Source organism: Pelodiscus sinensis, chromosome 1 (assembly GCF_049634645.1).
Source record: "Pelodiscus sinensis isolate JC-2024 chromosome 1, ASM4963464v1, whole genome shotgun sequence".
NCBI lineage: Eukaryota > Metazoa > Chordata > Testudines > Trionychidae > Pelodiscus > Pelodiscus sinensis.
Window position 1 is genome coordinate 176,764,792 of NC_134711.1, and position 23,888 is coordinate 176,788,679.

A 23,888-nucleotide genomic window follows, 5' to 3' on the forward strand; every position below is an offset into this window, starting at 1 on the left:
AATATTTCTTCAAGTGTAGATGTTAGTTTTGTCAAAACCTCTGTATATGGGGAATTAGTAGCTATACCAACCCAGACCAAGTCTGAGAGTCATTCTTCCCTACCAGCTTTTAGGGTGGGGAACTAAGTAAGCATATTGATTTAATTAGATCAGCAACAATTACCACACTGAACAAACCAGCTCATTTGCACTTCCAATGCATTGTGGGTGCAAAGTCGCATTTCCTACTGCTTCTTTCATCCCCACTCATCTGCTCCAGTGTAGACCTATATTGCCCATACTGCAGTGGAAAGACAAATAATAAGTACTCAAATTAAGAAGAAAAGAGAACGAAAAGTTTGGTTTTGTTTGAGTACATTAGACCAAGAAATAAAGTGAGGCAATATATTTTAGGAGATCAAATGTTGTTAGAGACAAGCTTTCAGGTTTATCTTGAGTTGAAGAAAAGCTTTATATAGTCTTGAAGACTTGTCTCTCTCTAGCAGAATTTGTCCCAAAAGATATTACCTTGTGTACTTTGTTCCTTTATATCCTGGGACCAACAGGTACAACAAGTCTGCATATATTAGATCTCTCTGCCAAGAATTTTATCTCCTTCTGCTATCTTTATCTCAAAGCTAACAAAGTAAAACACATTCAAGGGCTACTTATTTATTTTTTCTGTTTGAATTATTTCCCCTGTGCATGTGTAAAGGAAAAATATATTTTGTCTACATCATAGCTATTGTAACTGGAGTGGCTTAATTGTGGTATATCAAACAAAGTAGCTCATTAAAAAGTTGCCAATACTTCTGACATGTTTAATTTTTTTCCCACTTGTTCTTGTGTTCACTGTAAATCCCTGAGTCCAAAAAGCACTTCTGCTATTTGGTAAAATACATAAACCCATACTTGTGTTCAGTCCATTCTTAGTTAATGAAAGAGAGGCTCAAAAGCTCTGCTGAATTGGGGAACTTATGGAAGATATTTACTTTGTTCCTTCTTTAGCTTAATTGTTTTCATTGGCCTTCAGTGCCAGTGTTATATCTGCTATTCTTCTGGCTGAAGAAGACAAGAAAGGATATCCTTTGGAGTCTGAATGGCTGCTTTTCAGTGACATGACACACCTTCCACACTCTCCCAGGGAATGATAGTATTGCTTCTGAAGTGGCCTATTTCCCTGAGGCCTGAGGAAGGAAAAGAGAAATTGAGACAGGCAATTGAACTTTGTTTTTGGACATGAGGCTGTGGAGCATTTCCATTAAGATGCTAGACTGGTACTGCATACATTCTCATCTGTACTTTAAGTCTTGGTGCAGTGTTGTCTCACAACCTCACCTGTTGTTGCTTATGATGTGAAATTTTCCACACTTCATCTGAAGGCTAAATTCTATACAAATTGTTAGCAAAAATAAGTTCAGCTATTTGCACAGAAGGGACATTATTATTAATATTCGAACTGTGTCCTAATGGCAAGGGTTGAGAATACTCCATGATTGGGTGCAGCAATTGACCAGAAAAATCTTTCCATTTTTTTAATTGGTTTTCTTCCTTTCACATTCATTGCTTTATTGTTTAAGGAACCTCAAAATCATTACCTGTGTCTTAGAGATAAATTTGTCAATATATATTTTTAAAATTACCAGTCAGCTAAATGAAAATTTCTTTCAAATAAATTGGTGTAAATCAGAAAAAAAAATTACACAAAGTTATATGTGTACTAGAGTTATAGAATTACAATTATTGTTTAAGGAATAGTTAATATATATGTAATTATGACTGGAAAACTGTTATATCAGTTGTGCACATATTTCTTTTATACGATTTTAAGTTGGATTACAAAGTAATAGAGAATTTTCAAAAGAAAGAAAGTAAACCATCTGCTCCATAGTATAATAATTTATACTAAGCAAAAATATATAATTACTAGCACATTTTCCTGGCATTTCTCAGGTCCTTCATTCAGTTATTTTTTTAAAATAAAATGAAAATATACAAGCTTTATTTAAATGATTGTATTTTTCAATACATTGTTATTTTGATTGAGTTAATTTTTATGATGGATTTCTTTAAAAAAGGATTGTTAAAATTTTTCAATTTAATTACTTTTTAGTAAATTTTTAAATGGGAAACCATCAAGTTAATTTTTTTTCTTCATCCCTGTAAACTCTTATCATTTGCTATGTTTTAACAAAAAGGGCCAATGGTTAATGTTGTTTGCCACAACAGTTTTTTCTAGTTTTCAAACTTTAAGCATTGATTTAGTTGTGCCAAAACAGAGCAGAACTCCAAATATCTCCATTGTATCTCTTTTCTGTAAGGTTCATTGAGTAGCAATCCTATGACAGGTTCAAACTCTTTTCTGACTCATCTTGGTTCACTCTGGGATGAAAGTAACTTACATTTCTTACAGGTCCTGTCATATCACAACCCTTTGGTGGAAGCCCCAGGAATGGAAGTTGGGGAGGATTGTGATAACAACAGTAACTCTATGGGATGGTGTGTGAGGGGGCTTAAGGCAGGGGATTAGGGATGTCGAGGTGTGGGATGCTCATTGCAGGACTGGGAATGTGGGAGGTGCAGGAGTTACAGGAGGGGCTTAGGGATGTGGGGGGCTCAGGGAAGGGGGCTGGAGGAGTGTGGGGTGCAAAAATCAGAGTTGGAGAATGAGAAAGAACTCAGGGCAGAAAGTGTGGGATGTGCAAGAGACAGGATTGAGGGATGAGGAGAGGCTCAGGGCAGGGTCCTGTGAATGTGGATGTGCAGAAGTCAGGTTTGGTGTGTGAGGAGGGGCTGGGGCCAAAGGTGTGTGTGTGTCTGTATAGGAAGGTATGTGTGTGCACAGGGGGGAGGAGGAGAGGAGGGAGCAAACCTCCCCTCCCCCAAATTCATACCAGGCTTGTTTGCTCTTCCTCTTCCTTTCTCTGCCTGGTAGAAAGAGAGTGTGTGACTCCCCAGCCCCATGCATTCCCTCAGCCAGAGTGAAGAATGCAGAAAACTGTGCACTCCCTGACAGTGACAATTGTTCCCATATGAATCTGGGGACGGGGATGAACTCCTCCTCATCCTTTCTAAAGGGGAGCTGAAGACTGAGAGACTCAGGGCTGAGGCAGTCCCTGATGGGAGGCAGGTCGGGAGGAGGGGGACATGGAGGGAGGGGGGGGAACATGTGCCCAGCCAGTCCCTTTCACTTGCCTGGTTATTCTCTTTTCTGCATGGTTTTATGAGAAGCAGTCCCATTCCAGGCACATCACATTTCTTGGTACAACCAAACACTTATGCTGCCTTAAGCTATGATAAGAGGAAGCTGTATTCTGAATTTGATGGTCCTGGTTCTTCCTGTTTAGGAGGAGTTCTTGAACAGACAGACAGACAAACTCTAAAATATAATCCATTAATCATATACTATAGTTTTGTAGTCCTGGATTAATGTTATTGCTAAAAGTACATATTTTCTCCCTGTACTATCTATAAGGAGGCGTTAAGGCTGATTGGATGCTCTACGTTTCCATTGTTTTATTATCTTTTGGATTTCTTTAAAATGTAACATTAATTATAATTTTTGGAGTTGTTAATATCTATGGACTTTTTGGAGGGCGCAAAGAAGGAGGGAATTACAACTTTTTTTTATTTTAAATGTTCTATTACTGATCTATTCTCTCACCTTAAATAGTGGTAGTATGTGGGAATTTCCTTTTTAACTATTTAAATCTCATACATAAGCATTAATTAAGAAACCCAGGATGAATGTTGACGTGTTATTTCTAATTAGTTACATAATTTTTAACATCCATCTTAAAAAATATGGACAAATTCACCAGCTGAAACAGGGCAAAGAAGGCAGTGCATATGGGCCAGTATCCAGGCTCCTGTTCATATTTTCATGAATACACATTCACCAGCGTCTCCCTCATTGCTGTTTCTCATTCCCCAACAACCATTGCCCACTGCAACGTTTAACCTGATAGATGATACCAGCATTCTCTTGCAAGACTCCCTGTGTTTTCCCTTTCTAGATTTCCCTCTCATTCCCTTGCAAGCACACACTGATCAATTCGTTCTTCACTCCTGAGCACAATCTCCCCTGCTTGACACCTCCAAATATCTCCCCCCCCTTTTTCCTCTTCACTGAGTAGACCCAGCACAATAGGTAGAATTGAGAAACCTCACCATGAATAGTAATTTGGGGTATTCCAAGAAGGATTGCCCCCTCTCAGAATGTCTTATACTTCCTGTTCTCAAGAAGAGTCAGGCTGTTAGCCACATGTCTTTCAAACTGTCCACTACCTTCCATTGTTTCCAATGGACATGAAATCAAACTGCTAAGACACCTGGTTCCGTTGAGAGGGTGGCAGAGTGGTCACTGAAAAAAGAGTAGCTTTAGCTACAATCCCAATAAGAACAATGGCAGATGGCAGGTATTTTGAAACACCTATATGGAGTTCTTCATAAACATTGTTTATCAGTCCCTTTATGTTATGAAGAATAATGGCAATTATTTGAAATGTTGCCTATGCACAAGATTTCAGTGAATTTTAACTATATGCAAAGGTTGAAGGGCTTGTCTTCCGTTAATATCATTTGGGATATAATAATATCTGACACGGATACTAACTTTATATAACCTGTTTTTAAATTAATTTAATATCAAAATACTTAGAGGAAGCATTATTTGTTCAGAGTAAATGACTTCATTTTGGGGAGGATACAGTGTGTGCTTCACATGTAACTATTTAAATTCCTGCTAAAAAAAATGCTCCAACCAAATTTACCTTAAGTATAAAATCACAAACGGGATTTCCATTAATATGAAAAGGAAATTGTCCAATATCTGTTGACAAAACAACAGTTCATATTCAAGGCCAAGTTATTATTAGCCTTGGCATGCCCGTTTAATTAAGAAGCTCCAGTGTAGTAGCACCCACAGATCCCTTACCTAAAGCTAATCGTGTCCACGGCTTTATTGAGAGCAGTAAAGTAGGCGAGTACTGTACTAATATAAAGTGTTTATATAAAAAGTAAAGAAAATAAAGGGCTATTATGATTTTTGGGTAGATTGTTTTCCTTGAGACAACTTCTGTTTATGAAATATTAATAATCCAAGAGCATAGCAGCTCAGCATGCTAGGAGCTAATTTAACTGATGACGGCAGCTCAATTCCTAACATGCTGGTTTGCAGAGTTGGAGAGCTCTGATTTTCTAGGTGATGATGTACATGGAATGAAGCAGGGGAGTTTTTTCCTACAGGATCTAGAAGAATGAATGACAACTATTCATTGATCATGTTACACAAAGCCCTTACACACCTTGGCATATCATCTCATGAGAATGTAATCATAAGGCATCACAGCATAACAGCAGCAGCAGCCATTAGGAATGCAGATAAAAAAATAGAAATACTATTAACAATATTATTGTGCTTGGGACTTTTGTTTCAGAACTGTAAATTGCACAAAGTGTGGAGAAAAAATATTTAACCTGAAATTGAGGACTTGCATGGATATAAAATCAACTGATAGTGCTGCCAGATAAACATGCAGAGTGCTGAGAGAGAGAGATGATAAACAGGTGAAGGACTAAAAGTTGTTACTGTGAGTTGTAAACACACTGTCAGTCCTCTATCCTGCATCATTGTACAGTAGTGTAAATCCATTGACTTCTGTGGGTCTGAAATAAGAAATTCTGACGCTTTCAAATATAGTTTTGTCCCAATTAGGAACAAAAACATATTTTTGAAATTTTATTTTGAAACAAACTCTGAAAAGAATTCATCTTGGAAATTTTTGAATTTATTTGGAATGTTTAAAAAACAGAGTTTTTTTAAAACTTTTACATTTATGACTTGTCTGGTAGAACATAATTGTATGCTGTTTCACAGATGGATAAGTTACAATATCAGAAAGGATCTTTGTAATAATCACAGGCCAGAAAAAAACCTCTGTATAAATTCCTGGTTGAACTAGTGCTTTTTTTTTTTCCAGAGGAGATGACACATTAGATTTTAATTTAAAAATGAGCAAGGGTGGAGAATCCAGCAAACCTTTGGTAAGTTGTCAAATGTACAATTACCTGCGCTGTTAAAATTTGCACCCTATTTTTAATCTGAATTTGCCATGCTTCAGCTTCCAATAATTGAAACTCTTTATACTTTTTGTCTGCTAGACTTAAGAGCCTGTTATCAAAGTTTTGCTTCCCGGGTAGACAGTTACATGCTATCATTGAGTCGCCCCTTCTTTTCTTTGTTAAAAGAAGCAGATTAAGCTCTTTCTATCATAATTGCAATGTGTTTTCCAAACCATTAATTATTTACATGACTTTTCTTTGAACCTTCTCCAATTTATGAACATCATTCTTTGTTTCAGGGGATAGCCAAGTTAGACTTTACAGGATAAACTTAAAAAACAACAAATAGTCTGGTAGCACTTTAAAGACTAACAAAACATGCAGATGGTATCATGAGCTTTTTACATTCAAGCTTGGCTTTCCCCTTGATATTTGTATACCCATTGCCTCTTCTTGTTTCCCCTCCTCCCATTTTTTTCCTTCCCTTCCTCTCCCTTCTCCCCTATTTATTTTAGTCCTGGACATCCAACACTCTGGTCATCTGAAGAAGTGGGCTGTGCCCACGAAAGCTCATGATACCATTTACATGTTTTGTTAGTCTTTAAAGTGCTACCAGACTATTTGTTGTTTTTTAAGTTTATCATTCTTTGTGAACACCAGAACGGGACACGGTATTCCAGTAGTGGTCACCTAAGTGCTAAATACAAATAACCTCTCTACTTCTATTCAATATTTCAGTTTACACATCCAAGGATCACATAAACCGTTCTGGCTGTGATGTGACACTGAGAGCTGGTGCTCAGTCCATGAAGACTCTCATCTTTTTCAAAGTAACTGCTTCACAGAAGATAATCACCTAACCTGTAAGTATGACGTATATTTACTTCCTAGATATTTCATTTTCTATTTGTCCATAATGAAATGTATATTATTAGCTTGCACCCCAATTACTAATAGACCTGGACAATGCTAGATCAGTGGTGTGTCCCTTTCATTATTTACCACTTCTCCAGTCTTTATATACATATTTTTTGTGATTTTGGTTTTTTCCAGGTCACCGATAAGTGCTAAATATCATAGGGCCAAAACCAAATCCTTGTGGGAGCCAACTAAAAGTACACTTGCTCTTTTTACCAATTTATAGTTTTGTACTAGTCAGTTTTAGACCAGTTAGCCCGTTTTTAAGCTACATAATGTATAACATATTACTTTTGAATTGTTCTAGGGTATTCATCAAAGTGCTGTATGGTATGGAATTAAATACCTTCTTGAAAACCATGTATAGTATATCAACAGTAGCTTTTGTCAAACAAAGTAGTGATTTCATTAAATTATTAGTTTTCAGGCATATTATAGCTTTTAAATTCTTTATTAATTGAATGCTTATTAGAAATTCAGTTATTTACCTTGGAATTGGCATCAGTCTGACAGGTCTAGAATTATTGAAGGCACTCTTTTTATTCTTTTTACATACTGATTCAATGCAAGTTTTCTTCCAGTCCTTTGGAACTCCCAATATTTCTAGACATTGAAAATAAACAATAACAGTCTAGTGAATTTATCAGTCAGCCACACGTTGAACCTTTCTAGTCCAGCACTCTCTGCTCTGGCAACAGTGGTCCTGAATTATTTTACATAGCCAGTCAACTTACCATGGGTGTAAGGACGTTTTCCATGTCCCCATTAAATTGGTTTACAGCCTCCAGTCCTGACTGTCATGTTCTTGCTGTTATTTAGATCTAATTTACCCCTATTTTTTTTCTAAGAGCACAGTAAACAGTGGAAATGTTAGTAATGCTGCTACACAATATTGACCTCTCATGGTCCAACAAATTCTCTGGAACTAGTGTTTCCCACAGGGGTCCTTATTGGGACTAATCCTATTCAATATATCCATAAATGATCTGGAGAAAGGGGTAAATAGTGGAGTAGAAAAATTTGAAAATGGTACAAAACTGTTCAAGATAGTTAAGTCCAAAACAGGCTATGAGAAGCTTCTAAAAGGATCTCATGAAACTTAGTGATTGGGCAGTACAATCACACATGAATTGTAAAGTTGATAATTGCAAAATACTGCATATTTGAAAATACAATTCCAACTTTTCACAGCCTGTTTTGGCCATATATACATAAAATGATGGGGACTAAATTAGCTGGAAGTAGTCAACAAAGAGATCTTGGAGTCACTGTGGATAATTCTCTGAAAACTTCCACTTAGTGTGCAGCAACAATCAAACAAGCGAACAGAATGTTAGGAATAGTTAAGAAAGGGATAGAAAATAAGACAGAGAATATCTTATTGCCTCAAATATAAATCCATGGTGTGCCAACACCTCGACTACTATATACAGATGTGGTCACCTCATCTAAAAAAAAAAAAGATTTTGGCATTGAAAAAAGTTCAAAAAAGAGCAACATAAATGACTCGGAGTATGAAATGGCTGCCATATGAGTATAGATTAATATTACGGACGTTTCAGCTTGGGAAAGAGAAGACTAAAGAGGAATATGATCTCTATATGGAACCATGAGTAGTGTGGAGAAAGTAAATAAGGAAAAGTTATTTACTTGTTCCCATAATACAAGAACTAGAGGTCACCAAATGAAATTAATATGTATCAGGTTTAAAAAAAACAAAAGGAAGTACTTATTCATGCAATCAGCCTGTGAAACTCCTTCTCAGAGTATGTGGTGAAGGCCAGGACTTTAAGCCCTGGTTTACACTAGGGAGTTTTTTTTTTAAATAACACCCCTTATTTTGAAATAACAAGTGGAGTGTCCACACTACCAAGCACATTATTTCTAAATAACAGGCTTGTTATTTCAAAATAATAAGGTCCTGCTTTCCACGAGGAATAACACTTATTTTGAAATAGTTATTTTGAAATAGTCATAAGGTAGATCCTCCACTGCTGCTATTTTGAAATAACTACTTCCCAGAGTCATTCAAATTAATCACTCTTCAGTGCTTCTTGGGGCTCTAAATCGAGGTTGCACAACCATATTAAGGGAGCCTGCTTGGACTAATTTTGAGTCTTCTCTGTAGCGTGGACACCCTATTTCAAAATAGATATTTTGGGATTTATTATTTCAAAATAAGTTATTTTAAAATAATTTCCTACTGTGGATGTGCCCTAACAGAGTTCTAAAAAGAGATAGATAAGTTAATGGAGGATAGGTCCTCCAATGGCTATCAACCAGGATAGGTTGGAATGGTGTCCTTGTCAGAAGCTGGAAATGCATGACAGGGCACAGATCACTTAACGATTACCTATTCTGTTCATTACTTCTGGAGCATCGGACATTGGAGACAAAATACTGGGCTGGATGGACCTTTGGTCTAACCCAATATGGCCATTCTTTTGTTCTTATATTTTATCTGATACTCTTGTGTGTTAGCTAAATGTTGGTGAGAGAGAACCACAAACAAAAGAGAATGTCATTTACCCTTTCTCCATGTGCTGTCTTCCCCAGGATCCATGCTATAGGGTTTGAGAAGTAGTAACTGTAGTATTCCTCCGGACAGCAGACAGAACTCCCTGATGGTTAGCGTCGTATGCAATTTGGATGGTATACATTTTTTTTAAAAGGCTCAATTTTAGCATATAACAGGTTCTCTCTTTTTTACAAAGTTAAAGTTGGAAAGAAATGAAAGTAACTGTACTTTACAACCTTTCCTCACTGTGTCCTATTTTTACTTACATATTATCTGCAGTGTTTAAACTTTCACACAAGTTTCTGCATTAAGCAATAATAAAATATAAATCACTTTTCTACTTTACTGATTTTTAAGATAGCAGTTCCTAAAGTGCACAGCTGTTAAGCTGTTCACTTTTTAATTACAATCCATGTTGTCATTCTTGATGGAAAAAATGGCCTTCCAAATGCAACTAAATACTATGTTTTCTTTGTGATTCTACAAAAACTGACAAGAAGTTCTGAGAGAAGCGCACTGATTTTCTATATTTTCATTATTTAATGAAACACTATGGAATAGCTATAGATTAAAGATATTTTTCATCAGTCTGAAAAGTACTCATTATAACTAAATCTATGAGAAAGAAGATGTTGTATTGTCCCTCTTGCTGAATATAAACTGCATCCTTTTACCCAGTTGTCAGACAATACTAATGGTTTCTTTCATGAGAGAAGTCCATACAATGGATTGTCAAAACTTAGGCTTTGTTTTAGGGCATTAATGTGCACTGGTATGGTATCTAGTGATTATCAGTTCCCCTGCATGCTCTCAGGTAAAGTTTTGAACGTCTTTATTTCTCCCTAATAAAGACTTCTACCAAATACAGAGTAGGTAGGATTGGTTGTTTCACGCACTTGAATATTCTGAAGAAATTTAGGTTGGTGGATATAGTTAAGTGTACATTAACAGATTTCAAATTGATTTGATGATTTCTTTCTTTTCTGTCCCTCCTCATAACAGCCTCTGACTAAAAACTGTCAGTTCCTTAATCATCTGCTTTATTTTGTGTTTGACCAAAATAGTGAAATCATTATCCCATGCAGTCAAAGGTTTTATGGATTGTTGACAGACACAAAGCAGCTATTGCCCTATGATATGAGATTGAATCCTTATTTATCGGTATTTGCGTTATAAAATTTAACTTAAAAAAACAATTTTAATCCCTTAGTTATTTTTATCAGCTGCTTCACTCAGTGGTCTATTTACCACCCACTGACAAAGGACATACTGTGTAGCAGCTGGAAATCTAATTACCCAAATTTTCTTTTCAGACATATACAGATTTAGTATGTCCCACTTTAACTTCAGAAGATGCAATCATCATGGTTCTATTCTCTGTCTTGCCTTCTTTTTACTGGGTAGCAAACTCTAAGTTGTCTTATATCTTTGGTGCAAACTAAAACAAATTCTCCAGACACCCTTTGTCTGTCCATGTGAATGCACATTAACATAAAACACTTTTTAAAAACTCAAAATGGCAGATAATTTTAATAAAATAACCACTTTAGTGCTATCAATATGCCTAAGACCTGGATTTCAATCTCCCTTTATATGAAGCAAAAATATTTTGTTGACTTTAACTTAACTTTAAATGCAAATTCCACCAGCATTATCTCTATTACATACAACATGCTAAGGATCTCAATGTGAAGGAGGCTTGGAATTAGTTCCTGTACCTTTGATTTAAAGTATCTGAAGCCTGCATCCCAAGCAAGGGAGAAAAATCATAGGGAAACATTGCAGACCAAGCTGGATGAGCAAGGATCTTAAATCAATTGGATCTGTAAGGAAAGCTACTTTTTGGCAGTCAGAGAGTGTAGGGATAAAGTGAGAACTGCCAAAATGCCAAGAGGAGGCAGATCTTGCAAAATAAATTGTCATATGACAATTGTCTATTGTCATATGAAGAAACAGAAAAGAAGTAGGAGTACTGAGAAATGAGCGTGGAGGGAGAATTAAAGCTATGGTAGGCATCAACACCTAAACAAATACTTAGCCTCAGTTTTTAATACGGCTAATGAAGAGCTAAGGGGTAGTGGCAGGATACTAATGAAAATAAGCAAATGGGAATAGAAATTACATTTTGTGAGGTGAGCTCAAACAAATTAATGGGACAAAATTGTGAGGCTCATGTAATTTCCATCAATGAATATTAAAGGAACAAGCAAATGAATTTCAAGTCCGATATCAAGGATTTTTTAAATGAATCTGTAAACTTGGGAGTTGTACCCTCTGACTGCAAAATTGCTAATATAGTATCTATTTTCAAGACAAGGGGAGGGGGAATGTGACCTGGGAAACTACCGACCTGTTAATTTGACCTCAATTGTACTATTGGAATAAATTTTAAAGGTGGAAATAGTTAAGGATGTAAAGATAAATGGTGATTGGGATAAAATACAATATGACTTATAAAAAGGTAGATTATACCAGAGCAACCTGATCTTTTTCTTTGAAAACATCACTGATTTTTTTAGACAAAGGAAATGCAGTAGAGCTAATCTACCTGGATTTCAGTAGGACATTAGATATAGTTCCACAAAGGAAATTTAGTAAAATTGGAAAAGATGGGTATTAATATGAGAAGTGAAAGGTGGAAAAGGAACTGGTTAAGGAGAGACTGAAAGGTGAACTGTCAGGCTGGAGGTAGGTTGGTGTGGAGTTCCTCAGGAATCATTGTTGGCATGAATGTTATTTAACATTTTTTTTAATGATCCTAACACAAAAAATCAGTGTGTGCTATAAAATTTGAGATTGGCACAAAGTTGGATTAGGTATTGCCAATATGGGAGAAGACCAGAATATCATACAGGAAGGTCTAGATAACCTTAAAAACAGAAATAATAGAAATGGGATGAAATTTAATAGTGCAAAGTGCAAGGTCATATATTTAGAGATTAACTAGTCTTTTTGCTATCTGCTGGAGTCTTATCAGTTGAAAGAGGCAGAAGGAGAAAGACCTGAGTTTATTGGCTGATCACAGGATGACTGAGACACGAATGTGATGCAGCCTTGAAAAGGGCTAAAACAGTCCTACTACACATCAGGTGATGTATTTCCAGCAGAGACAGGGAAATGTTATTGTTATTATATAATATACATTGGTGAGACCTCAAGTGGAATATTGTCTTCAGTTCTAGTCTCCCATGTTTAAGAAGGATGAATTCAAATTGGAACAGGTGCACAGAAGGGATAGTAGTTAATGAATTAGGAGTACCACAGTAAATTCTCTTATTAATTAACTCTTCTTTGTCACCGGCTTCCCCACTCCTGCAAATGAGTAATGCACTCATGGCTATTGCTAATGGGCCTACTTTATAAATACAACACCCACCTCCTTAATAGGTGACTCACCTCCCTGCTTCTGCTGCCCTTACTTAAGTAAAGCCATTGAAAACATTGCCAGGTATCCACAGGAGGGCAGAAACTACAACCTAATTGCAACTGTGAAAAATAAAAGGTGGTTGTTGATGGCCTTGGAATCTGAGATGTGACTTGAAGGAGCCTCTAATTCCAAGGTTAACAGAAGAGTAAACATGGGAATGATCACAGAATGAACTGCTATTAAGCATGAGGAAGCGCATTAGAATCTGACCCTACATGATTACTATTCGATAGCAGGCTGCAATGTGAACACTGTATTCTAATTCCAATGTCTGGCACTTAACACTCTTCTTTGATTTTCATCACCCGTAACAATTTAGAGTAGCACAGGGAGCCTGTTTCCTCACTTAAAAATGTTTTTTGTTTGTCTGCAGAAAATATTCACCAAATCTGTTCTCACACACATACTAAAATCGGGACAGCAGAAGGGGGAATCTGCAGTATCACTAATTACAATGCCACTACTCATTAGCATCTTGCCACTTTTGATTGCTGTGGTATGCTTTGCTGGTGTGCTGACTGGCTTGTGACTACACAGTACCTTCTCAAGTTTGCACATTAGTCTTACTGAGATTATATTTCTTGTTATCAATGGTTTTAAACAACAGTAGCACAATTTGGATAGAGTGGTACTGTATTAAATGTTCAGAGTCCGATTCTCTAGACCATTTATCAGCTTTCCTCCTTAGATTTTGACATGAAAATATTTTCCCCTTTTACTTTATATTATTTTGCTACAGTAGGGAAATCACAGGCACTGAACCTACCAAGCTGCAAGCTGTCACTGAGGAAGAGAAGCAGTGTCAAATGAGACATATTGGAAGAGCTCCCTGTGCCTGACTGCAACTTGCAAAGAACCCTTGTGACATGTTGGTGAACCCTGTATGTTATGCATGTGACTAATCTCTGCATTTCTTTATTTAATCAGGAGAGAGTTCCAGACAAAAGATACAAAATTTTGATTTTAAAAGTTGTGTGTGTGTGTAGGGGGGAGAATGACAGAGGAGAATGAAAATGTAAATTGACAAAGCCAGTAGGAATGGCAAATTATAGAATCTTCTGTCTGAGTGGTTTTGCAGTTCATTTGATTACTCCTACATACTACTTGATAGTGATATGTGACTTATGAAAACAGCTGTATGATTTCCTCAGTTCTCGACCCCTAGCACACTTACTCATACTACATTGATGACATCTTCATCATATGAACACAAGGGAAGGAGACGCTTGAAGAATTCCACAGGGATTTCAACAACTTACACCCCATCCTCAACCTTAGCCTGGACAATCCACATGAAATCCACTTCCTTGACACTACAGTACAATTAAACAAAGGCCACAATTACACCACTTTATTACCGGAAACCTACTGACCATTACACTTACCTACATGCCTCTAGCTTCTATTCAAGACACATTTCTCAGTCAAAATAATTCTGCTTTCATGATGGGATTGGTATTTGGGATGAAATTTAAATACTGGTTCAGAAGGAAGGTTGTGATTTATCAGACTTTATAGTTCCTTCACTCAATCAAATAAAGCAAGACTATATTTCAGCATGCAATCAATTAGAAATTTGCTTTCTCATTCTCTAGCAAAATGGAGAAAATGTGTCTGATAACATCTACTTTTCAGTATTAAGGATTATATTTGAATGAAATTCCTGTCTAAAAATGTAGCTTTAGTTTTGCTCGCTGTATATTAAACCACAAAAATCTACATTCAGATAATACCAAGGGGCTGATGAAAGCAAGGACATTCACAATAAAATGTGAATGAATGTGAAATGTGACACTTGGAATTAATTTATGACATCATAAAAGAAAAAACAAATAAACCATCCTCTCAAAATAAAAACCAAACCCAGGGACAATGACATCAGTTCCAGGATAACAGGTCAACCTGGATATTCTACTTTTAATCCGATTCTCTGACCATAGTTTTACCCTGACAGCTTTGTAAAAACTACTGTAGATATTCTTTCAACCAAGAAAGGCTCTTGAGACCTTACATCATGTCATTTTAACAAAAATTTGAACATTCTTAAAATATATTTCATAGATCCACTCCTCATCGACACTCTTCAATGTTATACCGTCCTTTATTAGAGGGTATAACAAATTACTTTTAAAGTGTCAATGACAGGGCAAGAATTTGCATTTTGTGCAATATTTTTAATACTTTGCAATGTACATTGCATAGGAACATCAGATACTTTGCTAATCAAAAGATAGTTATTGAGAAGGCCTCATGAAGCACTTAAAGAGAAAGGTGGTGCCCATAAAAATGATGGTGTACAGGGCAGTCAAAGAGCATCATGCATGAAAAACTCCAAAAGCATTTTTTGACTGGATCAAGCACTTTTAATTCATGCTGCTGAGTCTCTTATATTCTTTTTATAAAGCCATGTTCAGCATTGAATTTAAGAATGTCAGGAATAGGCTGACAAAATTCTGCTTGGGGAATGCAGTAAAATGTTTGACTACACAATTCTTTTTGAGGGACATGGTGTTCTCAAAATCTTCTCTAAATGCTCATTCGTGGGGAAAAGACTTTAAAATCATGCAGTAATGTTTAATTTGATAGACACTATGTTTTTACATTTTAAAGTGCATGAGTTATTTTTATAGATCTCTGTGATTTATTATCTTACTCCTCCATATCTCACTGTGACAATTTTGTAATTTTTATGGAGAAAACATAGTACTGATTATAGTGTTTTAGACTGTTGTCTATATAATAGAGGCACAGGCTCAATGTTCCCTCTAATCTTTATATCATCTACTGATTTTTTCATCTCTATGCAGAATAATTGTTGAATGTACGCTGAGGCACGTACAAATGTGCACCACCAGGAGAAACAAAAACACCTAGCTGCGGGTGCTTTGCTAATCTGTTGAACGGCATTTGAATCTCTTCTGAATGGCAGTGCGAATACATAGCTTACAGGAAACACTGAATAGGCTCTCTAGGACTTTAGGGAGGGAAGACAATTGTCATCACACGCATAGCTTCTGCTTTATTATTCCAGGACCAATCTCCCAAGCAGAGATGAGAACTGGGCAGAGCTATGCCTCTAATTGAATCAGAACATCTGTGGTATCCATTTCATTAGTTTAAAAGAGCTGTATTCCTCCAAGATAAAGGGTCCTATGACTGATACCTTTGAAGAGGAGCTGTCTCAGATAAGATCTGTGGATATAAATCAGACTTACTTTGTACCAGCACAACTGGGAGAATACAACTGTGATTGGAAACACTATGGAACCCCAAATGGAAAATGTATCTTTCTCTTACATATCAGAATGACCTGACTGTGTTTCACAGTGTCTCTGTTGGCCTTCAGCAGAAGTAAAGTGATCCAAAGCCCGGGAAAGTCAATGAGAGTCTTTCCACTGTGATGGTTTGGAATAGCCACTGCAGATTTAAACAATCCACTGGATTTGAGTAGCTAATTCTTCATAGACAAAGGAACATATAGTAAGGAATAGCTGCTTTAGGGGAGAAAAGTTTTCAGTTCATGTTCATTTTGACATTTTCTAAATACTTTTATTTCCCTAGATGCATCAATAAGATCTGTCAACTTCTGTACACTGAACAGGAGGATTCAGCTACAAACTCCTATTACACACTGAATTTGACTGAAATCAGTTGTCTTATTGTGGATGACTAGTGCAGCTATCTCCAACTGTGGGGTTGGGACCCCAAAAAGAGTCACTATGTCATTTTAATAAGGTTTCCAGGGCCAGCGTTAGACTTTTTGGGTCTCACCCAGGGCAGCAAGGTTCAGTCTCCAGTCCTCCTGGGATCATATAGTAACTTTGTGAGAATGGAATCATAGTGCAATGAAGTTAGGCTATCCCTGAGCTAGAGGATATTCATAGTGTCTGTAATGTTTCTCTTTATAAACTGCTGGATAGCTACTGAAAATAATTTGTTTTTACTTTTCTTTAGATGATTTTTCCTATAATCATGTATTTGATTTGGAAATGTAAAGACGGTTATTTAAAATAACAAACAGTAGTCCGTTTATAGACTAGAGGACGGAAATTTCTGAAAGTGAGAGAGGTAAGAACCATGGTACGCAGCTTATTAAAGTGTAAAGATTTTGGAGTCCTGAACAAAATACATTTAAAAGACGAGTGTTTCGAAATAAAGAAATGTAAATAGTAAGTATGCAGATAATTGTTATGGGGTGACTGCTCCACAGAGGTAGGAGAAAGGTAAGAGAAGCTGTGCAGAACTCTATCCAAATAGGAAAGGGCTTATTGGGGGAGCCAGTCAAGGGAAGGCTGCTCCAAGAAGCCCATATATAAAGGGCTGCTCAGCAAAGCAGCAGCCACTCTCTCTGAAGTACTGGCTTCCAAGGAGCGCTTCAGATACAGCAATGCTGGGCAGGTTAGGAGAGCAATAGGGGGGCCCTTGGCTGATTCTGGCCAGACTGAGGTCTTGAGGCAGGGGCAGTGGAAGAAATGACTCCGGAAAAATAAGCAGCAGGAATAGCAGGAGGAGCAGTAAGTGATTGTCAGCTACAGAGCTCCTAGACCCAGATCCAGAGTAGCAGGAGTGGGCTTGGGTCCCTCTCAACCCAACTTCCCAAGGAGGAAAACCAGACTCTATCTTGAGAGGCTGCCGGGCGCCAGGGTGCGTGGCCGTTCGCCTGCCGGGCGCCTGAGGGTGGGGACACATGCATGCCCGGGGGCGGGCGCCCCCCCATAGCCGCGTGCTCGGGGGCGGGGCCCCCCATAGCCGCGTGCTCGGGGCCAGGCCCACCCCTGCAAGCGCTGCGCGCCAGGGGCCGGTGCCCCCTCCAAATGCTGCGCGCCCGGGGCCAGCGCCCCCTCCTCCCCCAAAGCGCCATGCACCCGGGCCGGTGCTCCTCCTAAGCACCCGGGGCTGGCACCTCCCACCCTCCAAGTGCCGTGCGCCTGGGGCATGAGCGGCCAATTTGCGGCGCTCCCGGGGCCGGCGCTTACCATGCACCCGGGCAGACTCCAGCACGATGCATGCACCATGTGCCCGGGGCTAGGCCAGCACCGAGCACTTGGCGGGTGCACACAAATGTCCCTGCGGGTGCCATGGCGCCCACGGGGACCGTGTTGGGGACCACTGGACTAAGATTACAGTTGACTGTTCAGGCAAGTCATGGGACTAAGAACCACTTGTTTCTTGGAAGGGGGGAGACAGCCAGAGAGACATGCCTCAAAGAGAACATGGTGGGCCTGGAGTAATGCACCATCATTGGTTCCCAATCCCTTGGCACACATGTCTGTGCTCCCAAGCTACTATGTTGAGTCACCTTGAGGCAATTGAATCAAACAATTGTACTCCATTTTGTTGTACTATGAAAGTGTATGGAGTATGGTCTTTTATGAAAGACTGTTATACACTAGTGGATTTTGTCCTTATAAAATGCATGTAATAACATAGTATGAGGCATTATGGATAGTCACTGAGTTCATATTTTAAAATCAGTGACCAAATAAAAGGAATAAAAGAAACAAGAAAGAAGCTAGCTGTCTGTCGCCAATGTAAATTAAACATTATGGAATTTTTTTAAGAAAAGGAAGCCTCATCTACATATCAATCAGCAGTGGGGTGGGAAGTCAATAGGAAGGGAAGAACAGTAGTGGTCATTATGACTCAGGAAACTAATCAATGGGTTTGATTAGTGGTGAGCAGAAGCAAAAAGACATTTTGGCATCTAACACTTTGCAGACAGAGGGAATTGCACTCTGTAAGCTTGTGAAAGCAGCAGCTCCTAGTCTGACAGGCTAGAGATGCTTGTAGCTTAATGAAAATCAGAAATGTGCTTGGGCAAAGATTGTAGCTCACTATGAATAAGATGTGATCACAGAAAAGTTTGTTTTCATTTTGTTTAGAATGGAAATTTACCTGTCTCTCTCTTTCTCTCAGTTGGAATCACATCTCTGGTTTTTGAGGACTACAGGATCTGTCAAAAAGGGTTTATTTTTGACAGATCCACGTCTAGACTGCCACTTTTTGTCGACAAAGCTCCCTGTCAAAAAAAAGTGGTGGCCATGTTTATGCTAATGAAGTGCGGGATATTTAAATCCTTGCTTCATTAGCAATTTTGATGTGCTTGATTTGCATCCCTCTGTCAGCAGAGGGATGCAATCTAGATGTACCCTGGGTGATTTGAGTATCACCAAAACAGGCCAAAAGTCATTTTCTTGCAGTAAATACTACTCAGAAACAATCTAAATCAAAGTAGGCTTATTAAAAACATAATTCATCAAAGGCAGAGAGGGAATCATAGTGAAAGGTCTAAAATACATGCTTTGGTCTAAAATTCTTCAAGAGTTTTGAGTCAGTTTAATCTCTACTGAAGTTATAGAACTGATCTCAGAAATGGTAATGCTTGTATGACTAGAGAATGTGCTCCCTCTCCATATTTATTTCACTCATTAAATGACCTTTACCAGACAATTTCAGAGATCCTCCTGTCATGAATCTTGCTCTCCCTGAAGTCAAGTGCCTTTATAGTTTGTGACCGTTTGATGCTCAAGTTGTGCCATTATTAATGATCTTGCCCTCCCTGACATTTTGCATTAGCCACAATGATGCTTGCACGGGTGTCCTGACTGGACACATTTATTTTCTGCCCCATTCTAATACAATTTTCCGTTGCATATTTTCAATTATATTCACTATCTTGGTAGTCATGCCATTCCATCAGCTGCTGGGAATGAGCCACATCCACGCTGACTTGAGTGGCATCATTAACACTGGACCTACATTTGATCGGCAGCTTCCTTCTTTTCTTATACTCGTACTTATAACTATACCCCCTGCCTCTGTAACTTCCGCTCCAGTTCATCTGATGAAGTGGGTTTTACCCACTGAAGTTTGTGCCCTAATAAATCTGTTAAGGTGTGTCTAGACTACACATAGTTACCTTTTTTCGAAAAAACTTCACCTGCGTGTAGACTGCTGCTGTGTTCTTTCGAAATTAAGTGGAAAGAATTCAGCAGTTTTTTCGATCACGGAAAACCTCATTTTATGAGGAATAATGCCTTTTTTCAAAAGTGCTCTTTTGAAAAAAGGTGTTATTGAACTCAAACAGTGCTTTCTTGAAAGAGAGCATCCAGACTGGCCTGGATGCTTTCTGTCAAAAAACAAGCTCTCTTTTTTGAAAATACTGGTTGCTGTCTAGACGATCTCTGTTGAAAGAAGCTTTTTTGAAAGATTCTTTTGAAAAAGCCTCTTTCTAAAGAGGCTTGTTGTCTAGATGTAGCCTTAGTCTCTATGGTGCAACTGGACTCCTCATTAATTATTATGTTGAAACTGAATTACTTATATGTGATAAATCTCCTGTCTCATTTACAGTATTATTATTGGTGTCTAGGAAGCTTCATGATGTCTGCAGAAATTATGACTCTTTTCATCACTATGCCTTGTGAACTGATATTTTTAGGTATTTATTAAATTCCCAAGGTGTAAGCTACAGCAATTTTTCCTCTCAGTGTTTGTTCTAGATTTAAAGACATGTTGCCCATATTCCAATGTTTGCTCTATATTGAAGAGGTGTTACTTACAGATCAAGATTATGTTACATTCTCCCTGTCTGGTCCTCTTCACTTTTTGAATTATGGTGGGTAGTTTTGTTGTTGTAACAAATACCCTCTTAAGTCTATCTGGGAAGAATGTCTACCATGAAGGGCATGCAATCTGGAGAACTGCAGAATATCTTTTTTTTTTTTTTTTGCCTTTTTTTTGTTTATAAAGAATGAATATCCATGATTGAAAGGATATTTTTACTGTAAAAATAGGCAGAGGAGTATTTTTATAAAAATTTTACTGGAATAGGCTTTCAAGAAACAGAGGTTTGACCAACAATTAAATTTCAGGGAGGAGCAGCAATGGTGTTTGGAGAGTCAAACACAGTACATATACATCATCTGTGGTTGCCAAGGCAACACAGCCTTGCATCCTGTTGATAGAATACCCTCCCAATAACCATGGGAGACACCACAGGTGTCAGACAGTTAAACCACCTAGCATGTAGAGATCCGTTTTTTCCACTGCTGTTCTCAGAGGTAGTCAACATATTAGTTTTCAAAGAGAAACAGAGTACCATCAGAAAATCATCAGTTCTGCTTTATAGCTCAGATTCCATCTGTCCTGTGTGCAATTAACAACACCTAAATTCTCATCATCGCAGCAGCTGACAACCAGATAAATTATCCTGACTGCAAAGCATTCAGTTATGTGCATATGTAGGTTGTGCAGATTACCAAGTAAAATGTCACGGATATGGCCTCTAGCTGCACAGGTCACTGGCTGTCTTCCAGATTTGCATTTCCCAAATAACCCCTCTTAGGGCTATCTTAGAAGTTCTCATTATTTAATATTCATTACATTTAGTGTATAAAAGATTTTTTTTTTTGCTCTTGGCTACACTTGGATTGAGGTTAGCTATGTTTGTTTTGTCTTTGCCTATCCATCCACAACTATCCAGCAACCCAACAGTTCACTGATATCCATCGTTTGTTACCCACTATCTTGCTTTGCCTCTATCATGGATCCATTTCACTAACCTGCTCATCATCATGCATTGTTCTTGGCTATCCCAGCTTTCCTGGCCATTCTCTTTCCATTTTGTCCTCCCATAAACTCTTCTGCCTCAAAACCCCTTCACACTTTTCTTATCTTTTATTTTCTTTTTATACCCGCATTTAATGTAGAGGTGGGTAAAATGTTCTGGTGAATAGTAATTTTGTCAAAAATAGGATTTTTGGAACATCAAAAGTACAAGCAAATGTAGGTCTATTTATTATTTCATCCAAAAAAAAAGATTTTTTAGGAAATGCTGAAGTGTGGTTTACATGTTTCAAAATGAACACGACACAGTTTTGAAATGACATTTTAACTTACATATTTTTAAATTAACATTTCAGAATTTTTAAAACTTTCATCCATCCCAAGCAATTTTTTCCATTGTTGTAGGAAGATAAACTTTTGGAAATTCATTGTTATTTCAAACTTACCATATTTTGGTTTTAGATTTTTTTGGTGATGCCGCTGAAAAAAATCACTCAGCTGTAATCTGATTTGGACTGGGGGTAAAGTTGGAGAGGTAAAGATATGAAAAAGAAAAAAAAGGAAAACAGCCTATGACTTGCAAGAAGTATTACTGACTTAGCCAATATAATCCACAGGGCCTTTTGTCGCATCTGCCTATGTCCACCCACCTTTTTTTTTCTGTATAGTGATCATGGAGCTGAACTTCTGCTACATTGAACTGATACTTGACTCAGTTAAAGAGGTAGGAAATGAATGCTACAAGTTACCATTCTGCTTCTCCATTCTTGAATAGGCCTAGAGTCAAAACAGTCTAACTTGTGTCATCCGAAGCTTCTCTAAGTGACACAGGCTCAGTCTCAGTGCTTCATGCAAAATGTAATCCAACAAAGGTACCCTGCTTACAGGAGAAAACAGGAGTATAAAATACAATGCAAACTGGTCAGAAAGCTGCCCTAAGAAGAATCCAGCAATTCCTCTGGAATATGAGGATCCTCTACTCCTGCTTGCAGTGTCTGAGGGAGACTATATGCTGTAGAACTGGATATCTTGGCTTTACATTTCCTGTGGAATCCTCATGTTCCTGAGAAATTCCTGGATTCCTCTTAGGGCAGTTTTCTGACCAGTTTCCATTGTCTGTGAATATGGCTAATGCAGATATAAACTATCTGATGCAGAAGAAATCATATTTTACTGTTTACAGGGTAAGATATAATCTGATCCATGTACAATGGCAGAGTAAGCCCCATCACGAATTGAACCTGATACTTAAGCAGTGTGATTCCTCCCCCTTGCCTCAAACCATGAGTAGTACATCATACTTGGATGTGAAATGCAAGCTACAGTGTTAGATAGATCTTTTTATGCTTACTTGTGCTAAAACAATAAACCATGAAAGGTATGTTTATCTATTAAAATAACCTACACAACAGAAGCCTTCTATTTATACATACTGCTGGTCTACAGCTAGAAGCTTAAAGTACCTGCATATCTTCATAATTGCTAGAGCTGGTCAGGAATTTTTTGTTAATTTTTTGATGGCAAATGCAACTCCTCCAACCTGGGAAGGGATCATTCTACATCAGTTCAACATTTAACTGCAGTTTCTTATAGATCTATTTTGTCTCATGACAGTTACAGTTTTGTCCTGATTCTTCCATATGGACTCAGTCTCTGTCGCTAAGCTATATTGTCTAGGATACTTTTGAAAAAGCCTTTTTCGAAAAAGAGCATCTAGATTGCACTAAGCGGATTGAAAAAGTGACCTGCTTTTTTAAAAAGAGCATCCAGACTGCCTGGATGCTCTGTTGAAAAAAGGGCACCTGGAAGCACTTCTGCCAGGGTATGGGGGCAGCCTTTACTTCCAGGTCCTGCAGCATACTCTTTGCAGAGATGCGTGCTTAAAGGGACCCCCCTGAACAGCCATTCCTCTGCTTCTGCAGCTGGCTTTCCTATCTCCTAGAGGGATGGCAAAGCTTCTGCAGTGCTTGCTTTGAGTGCCCTGCTTTCTGCATTTTTTTTCCTGGTTGTTTTTTGTGCTTTGAATTGTTTTTTTGCCATGGAGCCGTAGCTGCCCCTGGGCAGGCAATGGCCCCACTCTGTAGTGCTTCAAGTTCTGCTGCAACTCCATGAGACCTTCATGATGTTTGTGGCAGATCTGGATTCAGACCCTAGCTTTGAGCCCCTCACTTGAGCTGCAGCCCCACTGCCCTTGCCACCTAACTTACTCCTGGAGAGGCAATTTTGTAGGCTGGACACCAGTTCAGACTGGTGGGACTATCTTGTTATAGAGCAGTGGGATGAAGAGGCTTGGCTCTGAAACTTCCATATGCGGAAGTCCACATTCCAGGAGCTGTGTGCCTGGCTTGACCCTGCCCTAGAATGCCAGGACACCCACTGGCAGCCCAGCACCCCCCTGGAGAAATGAGTTGCTATTGC

At 38.2% G+C, this 23,888-nt stretch overlaps 1 long non-coding RNA gene across 1 annotated transcript in view; it reads right to left on the reverse strand.

The window, feature by feature from the left end:
• Positions 1 to 763: 763 nt before the first annotated feature.
• LOC112546769 (uncharacterized) overlaps positions 764 to 23,888 on the reverse strand; it is a 125,397-nt gene continuing 102,272 nt past the window's right edge. The window contains exons 4-5 of the long non-coding RNA XR_012901217.1: positions 7,449 to 7,563; positions 764 to 1,166 (exon numbers count right to left, since the gene is read on the reverse strand). This is a non-coding gene — a long non-coding RNA (uncharacterized LOC112546769). The remainder of the gene's footprint in view (positions 1,167 to 7,448; positions 7,564 to 23,888) is intronic.